General features: G+C 37.3%; 1 protein-coding gene across 6 annotated transcripts in view; it reads right to left on the bottom strand.

Moving 5' to 3' along the window:
- The window catches only part of FRYL (FRY like transcription coactivator), a 293684-nt gene that overhangs the window by 203556 nt on the left and 65874 nt on the right, over positions 1-24254 (bottom strand). For 3 of the 6 annotated variants that reach the window (XM_082390370.1, XM_082390379.1, XM_082390376.1), the window contains exon 2: positions 1048-1224. The exons of 1 other annotated variant lie outside the window; for it this stretch is intronic. The gene's annotated coding sequence lies outside the window, so the exon portion shown is untranslated. Of the gene's footprint in view, positions 1-1047; positions 1225-1681; positions 1850-10559; positions 10764-24254 lie in introns of all 6 variants that reach the window. 2 more of the 6 variants (XM_082390377.1, XM_082390378.1) reach the window with 2 other exon arrangements.

The raw sequence follows: 24254 nt of genomic DNA, 5'->3' as shown, positions 1-24254 counted from the left end.
ATGAAAAGGGACACACAGTGCCATGCTATAAAAAGAACAGCTGGCATTACACACCTCTCTCATCAACTCCATAAATGTGCACATAATTTACAATTGCTAGGAACAGGATGTTCTTGACCCAATGGACTCAAGATACCTAAGTAGGTAGGAAAAGAGAGCAACAGGAAAAACTACCTCAGCCTTATAATAAGAGAATATACAGACCTAAAGTTGCAATCTGTGGCTCTGGCAAAATGAAAACAGAACCAATAACAAATCATAAAATACTAACATTTACAACTCACTTAACATGCAATTTCTTGTTCAGCACTGAAATTACTCTATTTTCACAGCTTTTTTATTTCCTAAGTCCAAAATTTTATCATTCCATAAAACAGTTTTCTTCCCAAATCAAGCTACTTTTAGTAAGCCCAGTTTTATAAGTTCACTTGTGGTAATAACCACTAAAAGTGGTAATCACCTATAGCAGTAAATATATACATAAATTTAAATCATTATTTAAAAAACACTTGGAGTTAAAATCTCTAATTATGAAATAAATATAAACTATAATCTTGTGACATCAATAACTGCCACTTGTATCTCAAAATGAAAATGAAACTATTTGTAAAATATCAATATACAATACAGAGCATGTAAAGTACATATACATAAAGGTGTTTACATACTTTTATATTTATTCCTAGCAATTGTAAATTATGTGCACATTTATGGAGTTGATAAGAGAGGTATGTAATGCCAGCTCTTCTTTTTATAGCATGGCACTGTGTGTCCCTTTACATATTCTAAGATTTTTTGGAAGCATAGGTGCTAGTTAGCCAGTATGTTTTTTGAACATCTCTGAGATTTACTCAAAACACATTTTTGGGGGTGCAGAGGAGTAAAATTGAGCAGAACAAGTTGCTAAAGTGGGAAACCTTTAGAATAAAATAACATATTTTTATTCCATACCAAAAGAGAATGCAGCATAAAAAGGGGGAAGGCAATCCAAACAAAAATTGTTTTACAAATTTCTATTAGTCTTTTTTAAAAGTACATATCACTTACCACTTAGAAAGGGTTGTTGAGGCACAGAGTTTGTAGAAAAGACACCAAATTTGGAAAAGATCCATCTAAAAGCTTTTTTCAATCTGGAGCTTGTACTTTATAGGCACGCAAGTGGGCACACTGGTGCAAAGCAGTAGTGATTCACCATGTACAAAGCAGAATGTGGAATGTTAAAGGCTGAAAGACAAAAAAAAGAGAGAGAGAGAGAAAAGAAATATGGTTGGTTATTAGTAACAGCCATGTTTAAAACAAAAGCTGTAACATTTTAACAGTTTTCGTATAACATATATCATTATTGAAGTTAGTTTTTATAACTTGAGAATTTGGCCAAGAAGAACTTACTTATAAAAAAATGTCAACTGTATAGGGAAAGCATTTATCTGGAGAGAAAAAACAAGAAAATGAGAATTTGTCTTTTTTTTTTTTTGGCCTCGAAGCGTGGCTTGTGGGATCTTATTTTCCCAACCAGGGATCGAACCCTGGCCACGGTAGTGAAAGCGCCAAGTCTTAACCACTGAACCACCAAGGAATTCCCAGAATTTGTCTTTAAATGTTCTAATTTAAATTTTTTTCACCACCTATAATATCTTTCTCAAGTATATTACAAATTTCCTCACCATCTAAACATAATTACCTGTTTCTTGATGACACAAGGGTCATCACCATGAGTTCTTCTATAGTACTTGAGGATACATATATAATGGGATTTGAGGTAATGACACTAGGACTATCGTTTTTCAAAAGGTACACCGAGGAACCCCAAGAAATGAGCAGTCTCCATTGCCGGTGGAAGTGTCAATATCTACAAAACCAAGAATGCATTTATTTTTTGACCCAACAACTCTCCTGGGACATTCTCCTGCAGATATAATTACACATTCACAAAATAAAGTGTGCAGCAAGATTATTGTGGGATTATTTGTAAAAGTGAAACACACTGAAAACAACTTAAGAGGACTGGTAAAATCACCTATGATACATCCATTAGAAGGAATACAGTGCAGCTGTAAAAATAAATAAGGAAGCACTCTGTGTACTTCTATACAAACATCACCAGAATATGCTAAATAAGCAAGGTACAGAAAAGCAAGGTATATGTATATATATGTTGTTATATTCTGTGTTTTTAAAAAGGGGAGAGAAAGAGGGAAGTAAGAATATCTATTCTTATTTGTTAATTTTTATTAAAAAGCACTGTAAAGATACATAAGAAATTGGTATAAAAAAAGGGGGGTTACAGTAAGGAAACATGGATGGAAGTTAAGCCTTTTCAAAGTGTCATTTTGACTTTGAAACATGTAAATGTTCAAACAATATAAAATTTAAAACAAGTTCCCCAAATAAGCTTAATTTTACTCTTTCATCCCTTTTTTATAAACACATGAGCTATTATATGATCAGTGTAACAAGGCTACTTTCCTGGAAAGTTGAATGGCAAGTTATTTCCCTGTCCTTCAGAGAAACCCTTTTCTTTCCTACTGGTAGCATTCTACATATATTCAGTGCCTACTATCTTCCAGCAATACATACATCAGTGAACAAACTCAAAAAAAATCCCTGCTCAATTCACCTTAAAACTCATTTGTTACCCATTTACTCATTGCTAGTGAAGGTACAGTAAGAAAGGAATACATATACACTGCTAGAGGAAATATAAATTCTGAAAAGCAATTTGTCAATATGTAACAAGAATCTTTAATACGTTCATAGCTATTGATTGACCCAGTAACTTCATTCCTGAGAACTCAAAATGCAGACCGAATTTTACATACAAATTTTTTTACATTATTTATAAAGAAAAACTGTAAGAAATATAAATGTCTGAAATAGGGTAACAGTTGGCTAAGTTATGGTTTATTCAGCAGATAGAATATTATGTTGCAGTTAACTTAGAAGTAATTTCTAGTTAACACGTTAGATTAACCACAAAAATTTATTCCCACTCCACCTCCGGGCTCCTCTGAAATAATTGTAAAATTTGAAAAATTAATAAAAAATAAGAACACAAAAGCCAAAGAGAACAAAAGAGACATTCTCTGATAGGATAAAATTAAAATACAACTTCAAAAAACATGGGGAAATGCTGTTAAACAACAAAAAAAGGCAGGACTCAAAATCATATATACTTTTAGCCATATTTTAAAAATTACTTTAAAACATGGAGAAAAAACCCACTCAATATTATTTCTAAATAGTGATTTAAAAATAAATGATTTTTTCTTTTATCCTTTTCTATATTTTCCAAAATATCTACAAAGGGCATTTATTACTATTATAGTCAGAAAAATAAAATCACTTTAAAAACATATATATACCCACTAGGATGGCTATAATCAAAAAGACAGATAATAACAAGTGTTGGCAAGTGTATGGCTGGAACCCTCTCACACACTGCTGGTAGGAATATAAAATGGTACAGCCACTTTGGAAAACAGTCTGGCAGTTCCTCAAAAGTTAAACATGACCAACCATTCTCTCCCAGGTATACAGCAAGAGAAATGAAAAAATAACATCCATGTAAAAATATGTGTACAATAGCATTATTTGTGATAACCACTACACTACGGAAACCATCATAATAGCATTATTTGTAACAGCCAAAAGGCAGAAACAATACAAATGTCATCAACTGATGAATGGATAAATAAAATGTGGTATGTCCATCCAATGGATTCTGCCATAAAAAATACTGATACATGCTACAACATAGATGAACCTGAAACACAGTATGCTAAGTGAAAGAAGCCAGTCACAAAAGGCTACATATTACATTATTCCATTTACATGAATAGACAAATCTATACAGTATAGAGAGAAAATAGATTAGTGGTTGACTCCGAACAGGGGGGAGGAGATGGGGAGCTAATGGACACGAGATTTCTTTTGGGGATGATGAAAATATTCCAAAATCAATTGTGGTGATGGTTGCACAATTCTGTCAATATAAAAAACCTCAAATTGTATACTATAAATTGGTGGCTTGCATGGTATGTGAATTATATCTCAATAAAGCTACCGTGTTAAAAAATATATACATATAGTCTGTAACTTCACCACTAACCAATATTTCACATATTATTCCTTATCACCCTGCAACACTACATAATAGGACAAACATTAGATTCAAGATAAAACCAAACTCTTGCCAATCCTAAAACCATGGACAAACCATAACTCCCAAGTTTCAATCTCCTATTTGGGGGAAATGGGGAGTCCTCTCTGGTACACCATCTCATTTTTCTCCCAACAATTGAGTCGCATGCCTACCAAGAGCAAATTATCTTATATTTGTTCCAAAATCTTTTTATGCCAGTTGTATTTACTACAATTATATAATTTAGTTAAATATTATATCAAAAACATGAGTGCAAAAAGAAAATGCTTTGTCTCTGAAAATTAAGCTGTACGATTTGAAAAAGGCAAGTTACTTTTAAAATATCCTTAAGAGAAGGTCTCAGCTATACATCAAAAGATTGATGACGTATGAGCATTTATACACTAACCAACTATAAAATATTTAAGGCAGATATCCTTCCTATTATTCTTCATTTCAAACAAATTTTTTATTTAACCATTCTAACTACTGGTGATTATACAATCAATATTGTATAAGAGAGATTCTACTCCATGTAAATTATTCGTATAAAAGACTAACAGAAGTATACTACTATTACTATTATTCTATCTCACACTCTAAAGACTGATGGTTGACCCTACTAAGCTGTGTCTTAGTGAGGTTGAAACTTTTCTATCCTTCAAGTTCCCAGGCCCACCATAGCCCTGTACTCTCTACAGATACCCTCATCTCTTAAACTGAAAGAAGATGCCCAATGTAAACTCTTCAAGTGCAGTTCAAGGCTGCTAAAATCCCTCTTCCTGTCCTCTTGGACCCTCCAAATCCTCCCTTTTCAAAGCCAAACTTATACCTGACCTGTATATTCAGATGACCATTAAGGAAAAAAAAATCTTACTTACGCTCATGCACCATAGACTTCTATTTCCTCTTACTACACATTTGGGCCTCTACTTTCTCATCTCTCAACTCATCAAGTCAGTCATTTACACTCTGACCCCAACTGCTGCAATACTAAAATACTCTACCATCAAAAAAATTCTAAGTGGTCTCTGACCTCCCCTCTCTCACTACTCTGATGCATCTCAGATATTGCTGCCAAGTACATATTCCAAATGCACAACTCTAATCACAAAGCTCCCTGCCTTGGTAATTCAGTGATAGTCCCAATGCCTATAGAATAAAATCCAGAAATTCCTTAGCCTCAGAGTCAAGGTCCTAATGGAAGAGAATAAACTGTTAGCCCATCTCCCTAATGTTCTCTAGACTAGTCAGGCTGAACTCTGCTCTATGCAAACATGTCCCATTCCTTCCTACGCCCAGATCTTTCTTCCATCTGGAATGCCCTCCCTTTGTTTCTATGCATTAAATTCCTCTAAAATCATTTTTAAAGTAGAAAATCACTTTTTAAATCAGAGCCTTGGGTTTCTCAACTATAAGACTTTTTATAAGGATTATAAAGTGTTAGAAGTATTATAAGTATTATTAAGCATAAACTTAGAACAATAGCCAGCAGATAGCACTCAACAAATGTTGTTACTGTTGTCCATTCAACATAATGAGGACTCAATAAATATTTTTTAAATTGACATGCAAGACAAAGCAAAACAAAACAAAAAAGTCTCTTCTATACTATACTATACTCTTTGCTCTCAAAGCAACAGTTTAAGATCTGACACCTCTGGAAGTTAAGATGATGAAAACTTCTGATAATCAATAGTTTTCAGTTTCTGGGAATCTCACACAGATTTATGATATAAGAACAGCAACCCATTATTTCAGATTTAGTCAAGAACAACTTGATTTATAATCACTTCACGATATATTATGCTGCACACCCTAAACTTATACAGTGCTGCATGTCAATTATATCTTACTAAAATGGAAAGAAAAAAACAACTTAATTCACTAACATCTACCAAAAATGAGGAGGGCAAGCCTTACCAAAATAGAGTAGTTTTATTATTCACTTTTTTTTAAACTGTGTAAAATACACATAACATATAATTTACCATCTTAACCATTTTTAAGTGTACAGCTCAGTGGCACTAAGTACATTCACATTGTTGTACAAACACCACCACCATCCGTCTCCAGAACTCTTTTCATCTTGCAAAACTGAAACTCTGTACTTAATAGACAATAACTCCTCTTCCGCCCCCTCCTCCCAGGCCCTGGCAACAAGCATTATGCATTCTGTTTCTATGAGTTTGACTACTCTAGGTACCTTATTTAAGTGAAATCATACAGTATTTGTCCTTTCGTGACTGGCTTATTTCACTAAACATGAGGCCCCTTCAAGGTTTGTTTGTGTTATTTACTTTTTCAGCAAGAACTTCAAAACCACACGAAGGACATGGTTTAAACATACTCTAGTTTAAACTCATGGTTTTAACGCACACTGTATTATACGGCACTAAACTGCAGATTTGGACGACTCAAATTACAGAAAGAAAGGGAAAGTAGAATAACATGTACCCAATCACCTGGTATGATACCAGGTATCAAACTAGGTGCATTTCACACACAATTAAGTCCACACAACTCTAAAGAGGTAGGTTATTATTATTCCCAGCTGGTAAATGAGAAAAAGGAGATTCAGAGGACCTCCCATGCTACTGCCCTATTTCCATTTTGTTTTCATCATAGAATTTATCACTATCTGACATACATACATATGCACATACATCTATTTCCTTATGTGCAAATTGTATGTAGGCAAAAAAAAAAGTTGAGAATCACATTTATGCAACAAAGTTGTATCTATAATACAACATAGCTTGGAATCTGAACATTTTATAATCTCTAGCTTTTCTGAGATGCTTGTCCATAGGTACATTTCTTAGATACTCAGAAGTTGGGAGACTTTATTACTGCCAAAGATATATATATATATATTTTTTTTTTTTTTTTTTTTTGGAGCAGGTATGGGAGGTGGCGGGCACTGGAGGACAGAAGTAGGGGATAAAATTCCAACTGAAAAGTCCAAGGGTTCAAGAAGGCCAGTCTCCAGTAAACCAAAACCTATTATTACAATAGCCTCATCTTCTATGAATTTTATTGTTTTAAATCGAACTTCACCTGAGGAATCTTCTAGCAAGCATGAATTTACAATGGGAGGGGAGATATTAGTTTGTGATGGATGTTCTACTTACCCCTTGAATATATTCTCACTATAATATTAGCTATATTTACAGTACTGTGGATTTCCTTCTTCTGCTTCAGAGTGAAAAATATTCCCACCACCCTGTAGTGCTACATTTTCTCCCTTAAAATTAGTTAAAACTTTTTATTACATTACAAGAAATTAAGAACTAGATACCTAACTTTTAAATTTGTTAAACTATATTTTTTCATAATTTAAATGACAACTATCTCTACCATGAGAAGAATTTTAAATGTTCTGAAGAGAAATCAAAAAATGTTAAGGGCTCCCACTAAATAAATTCCCACTTGTAACAAAAGTCTACATTTCCCATTAGCTTACTGTTTTCATAGAATAATTTCTTTTGATCACAGTATGAAAAATGCTACTCACAAAAGGAGTACTGTATTCACAAAATAATTTTATCTTTACTGATATAACAAGAAGTCAGCGGTTTCCTTTTTGTGGTAAACAATGGGCCTTGGGAAACACGTTCCCTGTTAAATGTCTTTCACATTTTTTTAAATACACAATTGGTTCAACTTCCTAATAATCACCATTTACCAGAAATGTGAAAGATAAAAATCTATCAAGATACACAATAAGACTAAGCAAGCCCAAAAGAGGAAAACAAAAGAAAATCACAATGGCTCCCTGAAGAGGGTGGGGTAGAGAAAACTTCCAACCTAACCTCAACCACCTCCAGACTACTTTCTAAAAAACAGGAGAACATCAATGTCAAGGTGACAAAAATCTCACATCTTTTTTCTCCATTCCTAAGGGATCATGCCCATTAGCATACAAACATACCATAATGATCACTCACCTTAAAGAGAATAAAAGGGGGGAGCCCTCCTCCCTCCTCCACCACAAAACCCCTGTCATGACTGCCCTGTTTCTCTGCTCCCCTTTACAATAAAAGTCCTCCAGACAACTGTCTCTATTCAGTATTTCACTAGCTCCCCTTCTGCATCTCATTCTCTCCTCTCTTCTACCCCCAGGGCCGCGGGCCAGTGTCACTGATGACCTCCACGCCTCATGAAATCCAAAGGTCAATAATCAGTCCTCATCTTAGTTGACTCCAAGACAGCATTCCTCTCCCGCCTTTTTGAAACACCTTCTTCACTTGGATGGCAAGATGCCACACTCTCCTGGTTCTCTTCCTCTTCCTCTGCCTCTTTTCCAACTTAAAATATTGGAGAGCCCAGGGCCAGTCCTTGCCCCTTTTCTCCACTGACATTTACCCCTGTACCTTATCCAGGCTAAAGGCCTTAAATTCGAATCTGGAATTTGTTAGCATACAGATGGTATCTCTAGCCCAGACCTCTCTCTACTGAGCACTAACCTTGCAAATTCAAATACCTGTCTGCACATCTAACGAGATGTCAAACACAACTCTTAATACAGCCCCCTAAATCTGTGCCTACTCCCAGCACTTCACTTCAGTAAATAACACCACGGTTATTCTAGTTGCTCAGGCCAGAAATCTGGCAGTCACTTTTATTCCTTTCTTTACCTCACACCCTCATATCTAATCCATCAGCAAGTCTGTCAACCCTGCTTTCAAAATACTGTATACCTTAAATCTGGCCACTTCTCTGCCATCCACTGCTACCACCTAGTCAGAGCCATCATCATCTGTGGCCCAAACAATTCATGCAGCCTCTTAGCTGATACTTCTGCATCTACTCACCCCTTAATTCTCCACATAGACACCAGAGTGATCTTTTTAGAATATAAATTTATTCACTTGCGCTCAAAAATCCTCCACTGGTTTCCCATCAAATACAGAAAAATATCCCATGGTCTCCCTAACATTTCCTTTCCTCTATTCTAGCTACACCAGCTTTCCTGCTATTCTTCAAGTTGAAGAAGCTTATTCCCATATCAGGGCCTATGCACTTGCTAATTCCTCTGCCTGGAAAGTTCTTTCCCTTGAGTATGACTTGCTCCCTCCCTTCCTTCCTTGGCTCCCAGATGACTGCAAATGCTCCCACAAAGAGGCCTTCCCCACCATGCTACCTGAAATAACCAAAACCTATCACACTCTAGACAAACTTAGTTTTTCATCATAGAGTTTATCATCCAATATTTGTTTAATCTTTGCCTACACGACTAAAAAGCAAGCTCCAGAAGGGCAGAGACTGTCTTGTTTACATTTATAATCCCTAGCACCATCTCCTAGCTCACAGGTACACAATAAGCATTTGTTGATTAAATAAATGTCAAAGGTAATACATGATATGCACTATAAAAAAAAATAAACCAATATATAGACTTTCAAACATTTTATTAAACAAAATGAATATTAACTGCTTCATAAGGTTCCATTTTACAGCCTTTAGAGGAGATAAAGAGTAGCACAGAATGACAAAGGAAAAGGTAAACTTCTTGACTTCAGTACATAAATCCAATATATTTGCATACTCTACCTTATATACATTTTGAGATGTAACCTAATGTTTCCAGAAAATAACAGGTTTTAAACTGTTTCTTTTCTTCTTGTTAAAGACCTGAATCAACCTACATCCAAACAATTAGCTTAAAAGGAGGATTAATACTTAGAGGATAACCTAGGAATACATATTTGACAAGGTCAGCTCCCTGTTCAAATAGCCCCTGAGATAACTTAATCAACATAAAAGGGAAAACTCAAGCAACATTAGAAATTAAAAAGGGGTATCACCCCACCCCTGAAATTTTGAGCTTCCACAAAGATATTCTAAGGTAAGAACAATGGGGAAGGAGACGTAATCTGCCCTGACATCAACCATTGCTGTGCTCGAGAGCGGCTTACAAGTCTACTCCACCGAGGTGCACCCCAGAAGATAATGCTCAATCCCTCCCTCCATCAAATTCACTGGGCTAAATACTAACTGCAACCTTCAACAGACTCTGACTATCCTTTAAGAGCAGGATAAAACAGAATAAAATCTCATGCCAGGCTGTGACAGAGCCTGTACTATTTATCAACACAGAATAGCATGTACACAAAAGAAAATTCACCAGTCTTAAGAAAAGAATTGGAAGATACAAGACTGATCAAGATGTTCTGAATTGCAAGGATAATGATCTTGGCAGAATTCTAAACAAAGGGGTGAGATGTGAAACCATTTGCTTTTCTAAGATATTCACTCTCTTGGGGGGATAGAGTGGTAGTCAGGCTTACCAAAGGAATGTCTACAACCAGGCTTAGGGACTTGAGGAGACTCCTTCTCTCAAAAAACAACAAATCAACCAGTAAAAAATGATAATAATAATAAAGATATAGAGCATATTAACAATATTACTCACTTTCCCTCTCCTTCTAGGCTTTCCTTCTCTCTCTTGAAGTCAGGCATGGTCATGTGATTTGTGTTGGCCAATGAAATGTGAGTAGAATTGATATATAAACTTCCCATGGAAGCATTTAACTGTTGGCACTGGGCTCTGTACCTCTCTTCCCACTGTCTCTGTAATTATGGAGGCAGGTGTTGATATGGAAGTGCATTGCCAAACCTGTAGGCAGAAGACAACTTGCCTAAAAGGCATGAACTTGACATGAATGAGAAATAAATTTTTGCATTTTAAGCACTAACAATTTGAGGATTGTTTTCACTGCAGCATAAGCTAACTTGATTATTTTAAAATTCCAATAAAATTAATTAAAATTTGGCAAATCCAGAAAATCAGACAAGGGGAAAGATGTTTCAGAGATAGAAAAACATACAAACATGACAGCATAATGAGAAATGGTTTATAACCATAGAAACAGAAGATTTTAATGGAATATCCCTTCAAAAATCAATAATTTCATCTTAATTTAAAAAATTTTAAGAATAGTAGGCTAGCTCTGGAAGGATGCACAAGAGGCTGATAATACTGGTTGCCTCCAGGAAAGGAAACTGTATGGTAATAGAAAAAGTGAGGAGAGACTTCCGGTTTTCATTCCGGCGTGAAAAGACACTTAGAAGTCACCACTCCGTCTTAAAAAAGTAAAAAGATAAACATATTGAAAAAGCAACAGCTCTTTTTAGATTCATAAGAGGAGTGAGGTCATAGGGCAAACCACTACTCCCAAAACTGGAGACAGGCAGGTGCAGAGAATCACAACTTACGGGAACAGAAATCCATGAGCAGAAGCTTCCATGGGAACCAGTGCCAGGGTAAGAAAACCTGAACTTTAACTGACAAACTGCTAGAGGCTCAGTGTGGACAATGAGAGTTAAAAACTCCTAGGGGACCAATAATAGGGGGAATCCCATACTTGTGAGTTTTATCTCCAAGAGCTCCACCTGGTTCTCATAGTGAATATCAAAGAAAAATCCCCTCAAGTTTCTGGCAGGGGGAGGGGAAAAATATTTTGAAATACTCCAAAGCATTCTGTTCTTCTTAACTAAGTCTGCCCTCAGGAGAAATTAAGAAACTGTTTAGCCAGAGCCTGACTGAGCTAGGAGAAGGGAAATACCCAACCCCAGCTCCCTCTGGCCATCCTGTGCCACCTAAGGTAGGGAAGAAAACTGAGAAGCACTTGTGAAATCCACAGTCTGGAGGCAAAGGCTGACCCCCCCACACACACACCTCACCACCACTTTACTGAGAGCCTACTTAAATCAGTCTCTTTCACTTGGTACTGTAAGTCCATGTCCAGCTACCAAGAAAATATTACAAGGCATGCTAAAAGGAAAACAAAACAAAACAAAAACAGTTTGAAGAGACAGAGCAAGCATCATAACCAAACTCAGATAAGGCAGGATGTTGGAGTTCCCAGACTGGGAATTCAAAACAACCATGATTAATATGGTATCTAATGGATAAAGTAGAAAGAAAGCATGCAAGAAAAGATGGGCAATGTAAGCAGAGAGAAGGAAATTCTAAGAGTCAAAAAGAAATAGTAGTGATCCAAAACACTGTAACTGAAATAAAGAGAGCCATTGATGGGCTAAAGAAAGAATATCTGAGCTTGAGGCTATATCAATAGAAACCTGAAAAGAAAGAGAACACTGAAGAGCAAAGAGAAAAAAGACTGAAAAAAAAAAAAAAAAAGAATATTCAAGAACTGTGGGACAACTACAAAAGATCTAACATACATGTAATAAGAATACGAGAAGAAAGAAAGAAAGAAACAGAATATTTGAAACAATAATGACTGAGAATTTCCCCAAACTAATATCAGATACCAAAACCACAGATCCAGGAAGGTCGGAAAACACCAAGCAGGATAAATGCCAAACAAACAAAAAAACAAAAACACACACCCAGGATATCCTGTTCAAAATCAAAGATAAATTAAAAAATCCTGGAAGAGGCCAGAGGAGAAAAAATAAATAAACCTTACCTGTAGAGGAACAAAGATAAGAATTACACCCACCTTCTTCCGAGAAACCATGCAAGCAAGAAGAGAGAGGAGTGAAATATTTCAAATGTTTATAGAAACAAACAAACAAACGGAGAATTCTGTACCCTGCAAAGTTACCCTTCCAAAGTGAAAGAGAATAAAAACTTTCTTAAACAAAAGTTGAGAGAATTTATTGCCAATAGACCTGCCTTGCAAAATATGTTTAAAAAAAGTTCTTTAGAGAGAAGGAAAATGATATAGGTCAGAAAATCAGATCTACATAAAGAAAGGAAGGCATCGAAGAAAGAATAAGAGAACATAAAATACAAACTTTTACAATTTTTAGTCTTAATTGATCTAATAGACAACAATTTGTTCAAAATAATAATAGCAACAATGAATTCAATTATGTATGCCTATAAGTGAAATGAAGGACAGCACTGATATAAGGGAAGGGAGGGAAGAATTAGAATTATTTTACTATAAGGCACTCACTCTACTCATGAAGCAGTATAGTATTATTTGAAAGTGGACTTGAATTAGTTGTAAATAGATATTGGAAACTACAGGGCAATGACTAAAAACAGTTTAAAAAGAAGTATAATTGATATGCTAACAAAGGAGACAAACAGAATTAGATGAAATACTCAAAACCATAAAAGGCAGAAAAAGACTGGAAGGAAAAAAAAAAGAAAAGAAAGGAAACAAAGAACAAGGGCAACAAACAGAAAACAAATATGATAGAAATTAATCCAATTGTGTCAATTATCACTTTGAACATCACTGGTCTAAATGAATCAATTATAAGACAGAGATTGTCAAAGTGGATCAAAAACCAAGACCCACCAGAAACCCACTTTAAATAAACAGACACAAAGATTAAAAGTAAATGGATGGAAAAAAATTTACCATGCTAACACTAATAAAAGGAAAGACAGAGTAGCCATTCTCATTTCATACAGAGCAGACTTAAAAGGAAAGAAAGTTATGAGGGATAAAGAGGGGCATTAGAGAATGATAAAGAGGTCAGTTCTCCAAGAAGACATTAACAATCCTCAACATGTATCTACCTAACAAGAGAACAAAGTACGTGAAGCAAAAACTGATAAGAAATATAAGGAGAAATAGATGAATCCACTATTATAGTTGGGGACTTCAACACCCCTCTATAAGAAATGGACTGGTATAGCAGTCAGAAAATCAATAAGGACATAGTCGAACTCAACACCATCAATCAACTGGTTATAATTGACATCTATAGACTACTTCAGCGACAGCAGAATACACATTCTTTTCAAGCTCACATAGAACATTCACCAAAAAAATTTAAAAGAATAGAAATCACACAGCATCTACTCTCAGACCACAATGAAATTAAGCTTGAAATCAATGACAGAAAGATAGAAAAAATCTCAAAACACATGGAGATTAAACAATACTTCTAAATAACACATGGGTCAAAGAAGAAATCTCAAGAAAAATTTTTTAAATATTTTGACTGAATGAAAATGAAAACACAATTACCAAAATTTGTGGGATACAGCAAAAAAAAAAAAGAAATCCTTAGAGGAGAATTTATAGCACTGAATGCATATATTAGAAAAGGAGATCTGAAAATCAATAAACTAAGTTTCCATTTTAAAAACCTAGAAAGAGCAACTAAATGCAAAGTAAAGAGAAGAAAAGAAATAATAATAATTAGGGCAGAAACCAATGAAACGGAAAACATGAAATTAATAGAGGAAAATCAATGAAACCAAAAGTTGGTTCTTTGAAAAAAAATCAGTAAAATCCATAAACCTCTAGCCAGGCTAACTAAGGAAAAAAAGGGAAAAGACACAAATTACTAATATCAGAAATAAAAAACAGACATCACTACAGATCCCATGAACATTTAAAAGAATGAAGAAATACTATGAACAACTCTATGTCCACCAATTTGAGAACCTAGATGAAATGGACCAATTCTTTGAAAGACATGCAAAGAAAACTGCAAAAACTCACACAAGAAGAAACAGAGAATCTAACTAGGCCTGTATCTATTAAAGAAATTGAATCAGTAATTAATAACATTCCAAAATAGAAAGCACCAGGCCCTTTACAAAAATTAACTTAAAAGGTGTCATAAACCTAAATGTAAAATGCAAAACTATAAAACTCTTAATAGATAACATTAGTACAAACCTAGATGACCTTGAGTATGGCAATGATGTTTTAGATATAACACCATAAGCACAATCCATGACAGAACTAATAAGAATATTGATCAGCTGCACTTCGTTAAAATTAAAAACTTCTGCTCTGCAAAAGACAGTATCAAAAGAATAAGAAGACAAGCTACAGACTGGGAGAAAATATTGATATTTGCAAAACACATGTCCAATAAAGGGTTGTTTAAAAAAAAAAACAACAAAGAACTCTTAAAACTCAACAAAAAGAAAAGAACCGGATTTAAAAATGGACCAACTCCCAGGCTTCCCTGGTGGCGCAGTGGTTAAGAATCCTCCTGCCAATGCAGGGGACACAGGTCCTAGCCCTGGTCCAGGAAGATCCCACATGCCGCAAAGCAACTAAGCCCGTGCACCACAACTACTGAGCCTGCCCTCTAGAGCCCACAAGCTACAACTACTGAAGCCCACGTGCCTAGAGCCTGTGCTCCACAACAAGAGAAGCCACTGCAATGAGAAGCCTGCGCACCGCAACGAAGAGTAGCCCCCGCTCACCGCAACTAAAGAAAAGCCCACATGCAGCAATGAAGACCCAACGCAGTCAAAACTAAATAAATTTTAAAAATTAAAAAATAAATAAAATAAAAACGATCCAACTCCCAACAGTGCACCCTAAGGGGACTCAGGATGGGAAAGAACAGGATACTGGCCCTAGACAGCTAAGGTGCGTACCAAAGGAATGACTTCAATGAGCCCAGACTCTAGCATCTTCCCGTACACAGAAAAGTGCTAAGTCACAGGTGTAGAAAGCAAACTTATGGTTAGCAGGGGGGAAAGTGGGGGTGTGTGGGGAGGGATAAACTGGGAGACTGGGATTGACATCCACACACTACCACATATAAAATAGATAACTAATAAGGACCTACATATAAAATAGATAAAATAGATAACATATAAAATAGATAACTAATAAGGACCTACTGTATAGCACAGGGAACTCTTCTCAATACTCTGTAATGACCTATACGGAAAAAGAATCTAAAAAAGAGTGGATATATGTATATGTATAACTGACACACTTTGCTGTACAGCAGAAACAAATGCAACATTGTAAATCAACTATACTCTAATTCAAATTTTAAAACATTTTTTTTTTTTTTAATTTATTAAGTAATTTATTTATTTTTGGCTGTGTTGGGTCTTCGTTTCTGCACGAGGGCTGTCTCTAGTTGTGGCAAGCGGGGGCCACTCTTCATCGCTGTGCGCGGGCCTCTCACTGTTGCGGCCTCTCTTGTTGCAGAGCACAGGCTCCAGACGCGCAGGCTCAGTAGTTGTGGCTCACGGGCTTAGTTGCTCTGCGGCATGTGGGATCTTCCCAGACCAGGGCTCGAACCCGTGTCCCCTGCATTAGCACGCAGATTCTCAAGCACTGCGCCACCAGGGAAGCCCTAAGACATTTTTTTAAGAAATGGGCCAAAGACCTTAACAGACATCTCACCAGGAAGGATACTCCGATAGCAAATAAGCATAGAAAAGATGTTCCATAGCATGCATCATCAGGGAAATGCAAATTGAAACAACAGTGAGGTACCACTGCACACCTATTAGAATGGCCAATTCCAGAACAATGACGATACCAACTGCTGGAGAGGGTGTAGCGGAACAAGAACTCTGACATACTGCTGCTGGTAAAAATGCAAAGCGACACAGTCACTTTGGAAAACAGTTGGCAGTTTCTTACAAAACTAAACATACTTTTACCTTACGACTCAGCAGCTGGTGCTTTGGTATTCCACCCAAGTTGAAACCACGTCCATGCAAAAACCTGCACATGGATGTTTGCAGCAGCTTTATTCATAATTGCCAACCAAGATGTCCTCCAGTAGGTGAATGGATAAACTGTGGTACATCCAAACAGTGGAATATTATTCAGCACTAAAAAGAAATGAACTATCAAGCCATGAGAGGACATGAAGAAATGTTAAATGCATAATGCTAAAGTGAAGGAAGCCAATCTGAAAAAGCTACATATTGTACATACTGACATTCTGGAAGAGGCAAAACTATGGTGACAGTAAAAAGAAAGTCAGTGGTTGCCGGGGAGGGGTGGGAGGATGATTAGGCAGAGCACAGAGGATTTTTAGGGCAGGGAAAGTACTCTGTGTGATACTATAATAGTGGATATACGTCATTACACATCTGTTCAAACCCTACAATGTACAATACCAAAAGTGAGCCATAATGTAAACTATGGACTTTAGGTGATTATGATGTGTCAGTGTAGATTCATCAGTGGTAACAAATACACCACCCTGATGGGGGTTGTTGTTAATACGAGAAGCTATGCATGAATGGGAGAAGGGATCTATGGGAAATCTCTGTACTTTCCTCTCAATTTGGCTGTGAACCTTAAACTGCTCTCTGAAAAAAAGTCTTTATAAAAAATAAAGTCTACAGGGACTTCCCTGGTGGTGCAGTGGTTAAGAATCCGCCTGCTGGGCTTCCCTGCTGGCGCAGTGGTTGGGAGTCTGCCTGCCGGTGCAGGGGACACGGGTTCGAGCCCTGGTCTGGGAGGATCCCACATGCCGTGGAGCAGCTGGGCCCGTGAGCCACAATTACTGAGCCTGCGCGTCTGGAGCTTGTGCTCCGCGGCGGGAGAGGCCGCGACAGTGAGAGGCCCGCGCACCGTGATGAGGAGTGGCCCCCGCTCGCCGCAGCTAGGGAAGGCCCTCGCACAGAAACGAAGAGCCAACACAGCCAAAAATAAAGAAAGAAAGAAAGAAAGAAAGAAAGAAGCTTTTTTTAATCCGCCTGCCGATGCAGGGGACACGGGTTCGAGCCCTGGTCCGGGAAGATCCCACGTGCAGCGGAGCAACTAAGCCCATGCGCCACAACTACTGAGCCTGCACTCTAGAGCCTGTGAGCCACAACTACTGAGCCCGTGTGCCACAACTACTGAAGCCCGCGAACCTAAAGCCTGTGCTCCACAGTAAGAGAAGCCACCGCAATGAGAAGCCCGCGCTCCGCAACGAAAAGTAGCCCCCGCTCACTGCAACTAGAGAAAGCCCGTGCGCAGCAACGAAGACCCAACGCAGCCATAAATAAATAAATTTATAAAAAATAAAATAAAATAAAAAATAAAGTCTATTAAAAAGGCTTTTTTTAATTAAAAAAAAGAAAACCTTGCCTTATGTGATCTAATTCCAATTATTTCTACAAATCTTAAAAATTACGTTTTCTGCTTTGGTTGACATTAAAACAAAAACAGTTTGAAAATGTTTAAATGACATATGTATTGCTATATCAAAAACAATGCCACAATTTTGACTTATTATAAACCAGTCTTCCCATTAAAATTAACTTTTGAAAATAAAACGTTCAATGTCTTTAAGCAAATATTTGGATTTTATTCTTGGATGTGGCATATAATTTTACACAAAAACAAAAACTCGACTTTATAGAAATCTTTGCAGAGACTGGTTTTATATGGCCTGTGATGGAAATCAATTTACAATACAATAAGTTGTATAAAATTTTTAAAGCGTGTGTTTATAGGCATTTTTCATGTAAGAGGTCCATAGTTTTCATTAGATTCTCAAAGGGGGCCATCATTCAGACAAGATTGAGAATGGCAAGTTTTTAGCTATCAGTTAAACCAAGACATTCACCCACTATTTAACACTGAGGCTTCTACTATGATTAATCATGAAACCCTCTCTGACCCCCATCCTGTATCTGTTCCCCCTTCCAAGAACATAAAAGGAAAATAATTTACTGTTACCCAAGTATTTAGGGAAGTACTAGGGAACACCGTAAGAGTTCATTATTAGATGAAAGAGGACGATCAGAAGTCAATTAAATCACCCCAATAATCTTTTTTTTTTTTTAAAGGATACATTCACATATGGTTAATGGGATCCTGGAAAATAATTGGGCTACACACATCAAGACATTAAAATGGCCATAACCTCTAAGTTAATAAAGGGAAATTTACCAAAAAGATATAATCTAAAATCAGGTTTAAAAACATATATGCAGAAAGATGCTTAACTGCATACAGTTAAGAACACAGGCTCCAGGGCTTCCCTGGTGGCGCAGTGGTTGAGAGTCTGCCTGCTAATGCAGGGGACACGGGTTCGAGCCCTGGTCTGGGAAGATCCCACATGCCGCGGAGCGGCTGGGCCCATGAGCCACAATTTCTGAGCCTGCGCGTCTGGAGCTTGTGCTCCGCAACAAGAGAGCGCGCGATGGTGAGAGGCCCGCGCACCGCTATGAAGAGTGGTCCCCACTTGCCGCAACTAGAGAAAGCCCTCGCACAGAAACGAAGACCCAACACAGCCAAAAATAAATAAATAAATAAAGAAAGAAAGAAAGAACACAGGCTCCAGAGCCAGCTTGCAAGGACTCACTTATGAGCTAGGCAGCATGAAGCAAGTCTCTTAACCTCTGTTTCCACGTTTATTTTTAAAAGGGATAATAAAAGTACCTATTTCAAGAGGGTTTCATGAAGATTAAATGAATATACGTCAAATGCTCAGTGTACAATAAGCCCTCTGTAATTGAGTGCGCACTTAAACCTACTAAGCATCAACCATGTGTCAGGCACTGTCCTAGGCAGTTGAGATACATCAATGAACAAAAGAGAAGAATCCTGCCCTTCTTAGAGCTTACATGCTAACAAGGGAAGACAATAGACAATAGAAATAATAAGTAAATTATGAGGCATAAAAAGATTAGAGAAGCTATGGGGGGGGAAGAAAGGAAAAAGAAAAAGTAGAGAAGAATCACAGACTGGCAAGTGCCAGAGGTGGCAGGCGTTGCAATTTTTAAACAGTCAGAGCACATCTCATTAAAAAGGTGACATTTAAACAAAGATCTGAAAACTCAGCCAGGTAGCTATCAGGAGTAAGCATATTCCAGCCACGGGAAGAGCAATCACAAAGGCCCTAAGGCGGGAACATGGCTGGTACATTAGAGCAAGAACAAGGATGGTGAGAGCAGATGAGTAAGGGAAAGAGTAATAGGAGAAAAGGATTAGAGCGGTAAGGAGGGACCAACTCAGGTAAGGCCTGTAGGCAGCTGTGCTCTGGGGAGCCACTGCACGGTCTGCAGAAGAGTAACGTGACTGTCATACATTTGAAAGGACTGCTCTGGCTACTGTGCTGAGAACAGAGCACAGGGGAGAAGCACTGATGCCGGGGAACTCTCACTGCGAGGCTATTTGTGACTGAAGTGTTAGCAAAACCCTTGTCTTTGAGCCTGAGAAATTGCTCTTGGATTCAGTTCATCTTCTAGCTCTGTTCCCCTGGAAACCATACAGGCAGAATGTCAGCTGTGTTACTAGGCAACGTTGCTTATGGTAAAAATGACTATTGGTAAGTTGCTTCTGACCGAGAGAAACAATAAATACCCGGTGAGTGGCTGTAACTGTGGGCTTCCCTTACTATGGTGACTCCTATAATTCGGCACATACCTTGCAGAGATCCTGGAAGCTATGCTCATGGCTTGTATCTTGTTACACAAGATAACGGCTCTTGTGGAACATGGGGCTCCTAAGCAAAGTTAGTTACATATCCATCATGTGAGCCTCATTACTCTTACTTAAGCTTCACTTGGAAGAGGGGAGAGGCACAGAGAATGGTTCCAGCTGTTCTCTTTGTAGACTGCTACAAGGACTCCTACCAAAGAGAGTATCTGATTCTTCTCTGCTGGTAAGCTGTGTTTCCTGTCCCATATCCTCTTAAGTAAATCTGATGTCAAATATGGCCTATGGCAATCCAAACATCTGTCTAGTTGAACCCTAAGAAAATTCCCTGGGTAACCCCTGCTCTGTTGTGGTAACCCAGGCAAGAAATGGCAGTGACTTGGACCAGGATGGTAGTGATGTCAATAGGAAACAGTAGTTAAGATTGCAAATATAATTTGAAGGGGGAGCTTTTAGGATCTTCTAATGAATAGGATGTGGGATGTCCATATTCTATGTGCATACAATAAAGTTAGGGATAACGGCAAGATTTTTTGGCCTGAGCAACTGGAAAGATGGAGCAAAAAACTGGGGTTGGGGAGCACTGAAGATCAGGAATTCAATTTTAAACAAGTTAATTTTTGAGTTGGGGGTCATTCATCATCTTGCTTTCTTCTCAATGACCCAAAATGGCTGCAGCAGCTCCATGTATCATGAGCTCACGTGACCACATCCAAAAGAAGGTGTGTGCCTTCATAAATTGAAGGAAACCAGACTCCCAGAGGACTTCCTTTATATGTCACCATGCCTGAACCAATCACTGGCAAGGAGAATGAAACTAACACTATTGACTTTAGGCTGCTTTACAAACTGCCCCCTTTGGGTTGGGGAGGAGCCCGTGAAGCAGGTGAACCCTAAACACCTGAAAAAAACTAGTCTTAAGAAAGAGAAGAATGACTAATAGGTGCAGTGTCTGTCAAAGGTATTGTCAAGGGCTTTGAATGAACCATCCACACTGATGTTAACATCACCCAGAATAAAAGAAGGTCAGTAATAAAGTACAGGTATAAAATAAAACAGGGAGCCAGGTAATGAATAATGAATGAATAAAACAAGTGACCTACCCTCTGTTCCATGAAAGAGGCACGTAGACAAATCCTGGGAAATCTCATAGCCAAAAATTATTCTAAATGATTTGAGGAAAAAACAATTAAGAATCTGACTAAAATCAAACTCTCAATTGTAGAAGACAGAGCAATGTCGTGAAAACTTCCAGAATTAAGTAATTTTGACCTAGACTTTTACATCCAAATGATCAATCGAGAAGGCAGAATAAAGACAGTTTCAGACATGTAAGAACATTACTTGAGGGCGTCCTGTAGCAAGCAAGAATGAAAGCCAATAAAGTGGATGTGAGCACACAAGAAACAGTGGAAATGATCCAAGAGTGAAATGAAAAAGAAATCCCAGAATGGCAGGTGTACAGCAGGACTAAACTATAATTCATTCTATTAATACAGAAAATTAGTGAACTCCATGAAAGGAAGAAAGGAATGGATTCTGTTCCAAAGACAGAATAACTAAGAAGTTGGTTTTGACAGGAATGCATGTGTTTCTTTTCTTAACAACAACAACAAAGAGATATGCAACAGAAAACTCCAGCAGAATGCTGTCTACCTACAGCTTTTCCTTCCTTATTCCTTGCTAAAGGAATCCAATCTTTTTTTTTCTTCTTTTCTTTTTTTTTTTCTTTTTTTTAAGGCATCAGGTGAGAAGCACAGGATTAGGGAAGGCAGACTCTCGCCCAGACCCATGGGATAAATCACTACAGGTCTAAACAAGCCCTGGAAATCCCATTCTCCTTTGCCAGCAACTGGCCTGATCAACTGAGGTGAACGAGCAACTCAGTTTAAGCCAATGAGACTTACAGGAAAGTCATCTGGGGAGCTTCTTGAAAGACTTTCCTCCAACCAAGATAAAAAGAGAGATCCGATGGTGGGAGGGAAGATTTGCCATAAGGAGCATTACTGGGCAACTGGTGAATTTGCACATGGACTGTATATTAGATAATAGTACTGTGTTGTGGTAGACATGGAAATCTACCACTCACATCCAAAAGACTCACTACCAGGAGTGAGGAGTGTGAGGAGTGTGGTTAAGCTGTTAGTTTCATCAGAGTTAGCTTCAGCCTTCCAGAGAGGGTCTCGATATTCTCCGGACAAATCCCAGCCCATAAATGAAAAACACAAGTTACAGGCCAAGCAATTTCTGCCCAACATGGAACTCCCCTAATGGACAGTCTTAACTCCAGATGTGCTCCTTGTGCTGGCAGACAGGGTGTCATCACAATCTGACAGCTCCACGTGTCCAATCCTGCTTCCTTCTTCCACTTTTGTAAATACAATCCTAATTCTAGCTCAGCATCTGCTCCCCAGAGATCTCAACCTGTGACAATTACATTTCCTGAATTTAATCATTGTTCCATGATCACACCTTTTCTTATGTGATATGTGATGAAGTATTTAAGGGTAAAGAATCATGATCTCTGCAACTTTCTCTCTAAAGATTCACCAAAATAAAGACAACTGGATCTAGATTTATAGAAACAAAAGATAAAGGAAGGAAAAAGCAAATATAGCAAAATGTTTGTAACTGATGAATCTAGGTGAAAGTTAGACAGTTCATATTACTATTCTCACAACTTTGTTTTAAAATTTTTCAAAAATATATTTTAAAAGGGGGAAGATCCAAAAAAAAAACAAAAAACAAAAGAAGCACTCATCCTATCCCCTTCCTCCTGCTTTTTAGTAAGTGAAAAAAAGATGCTTGGAGTTACAGCAGCCAATGGCAATAAGAGAAAGATCAGAACCACCAGATATGTCACCTGTGGGTGGATATTCCGTAAAATGCTGCCAAAAACAACCAAAATGATACATTAGGAAAAACAAAAAAGCTATTCAAGGAAGTAATGGTTCAAGTGTGAAAACATATACATATGACATGATTTTGAGCAATTGATAGATTATAGGAAAAGATAATCCATTCGTCTTTGATACTAGGAACATCATCCTTCTATTGGCATGGGATCATGACACTGGTGTGGAGAGAAGGAAATGTAACCATAAACTCACTACTCCATTCTGCAATTAGTATTTGCATGGTAATTAAAAGATGTATGACCGATACAAAAACAAAGCACCAAGGATTTCATTAAGGTTACAGAACAGAATGTAAATGTTTACAACCTTGTAAGGATAAAAGGTACAGCTGATAGAAGTTGGGAGATGGAATGGGGGAGGGCAAAAGGAAAAGCAGTGAAAGAGTAGGATTTCAATTTTTGATTCCCATAAGACTAGAAATCGCTAAACATATTCCACTTGACTCATTTTTTAACAGTTTTTATTGAGATAATTCACTTACCATAAAATTCATCAACTTACTCATCATTTTTAATTAGGATGTTTGCCTTTTTATTATTGAGTTGTTAAGAGTTCTTTATACATCCTAGATACAAGACTTGCAAATATTTTCTCCCATTTTGTGGGTTGTCTTTTCACTTTCTTGATGGTATCCTTTGAGGCACAAACGTTTTTAATTTTGATGAAGTCCAATTTACCTATCTTTTGTTGCTTGTGCTTTTAGAGTCATATCTAAGAAGGCTTTGCCTAACCCAGGTCACTAAGATTTATTCATATTTTCTTTGAAGAATGTTATAATTTTAGCTGTTACATTTAGATCTGTGATCCATTTTTAGTTAATTTTTGTGCATTGTGTGAGGAAGGGGTTCAAATTCATTTTGTATGGGGATCTCCAGATGGCTCAACACTGCTGAAAAAGCTGTTCTTTCCCTATTGAATTGTCTTGGCACCTTTGTCAAATTTTTTAAAAACTTGATTGATCATAGGGTTTATTTCTGGACTCTCAATACTATCCAACTGATTTCTATGTACTGATACTTTTTTTAAATTAAGCTAAAATCCACATGATATAAAATTAACCTTTTTAAGTGTACAAATCAATGGCATTTAGTATATTCACAG

This window comes from Balaenoptera borealis (genome assembly GCF_965194805.1).
Source record: "Balaenoptera borealis genome assembly, chromosome: 4".
Classification (NCBI taxonomy): Eukaryota; Metazoa; Chordata; class Mammalia; order Artiodactyla; family Balaenopteridae; genus Balaenoptera; species Balaenoptera borealis.
The sequence above is the reverse complement of the archived record's forward strand: the minus strand, read 5'-3'. Positions and strand labels throughout refer to the sequence as shown.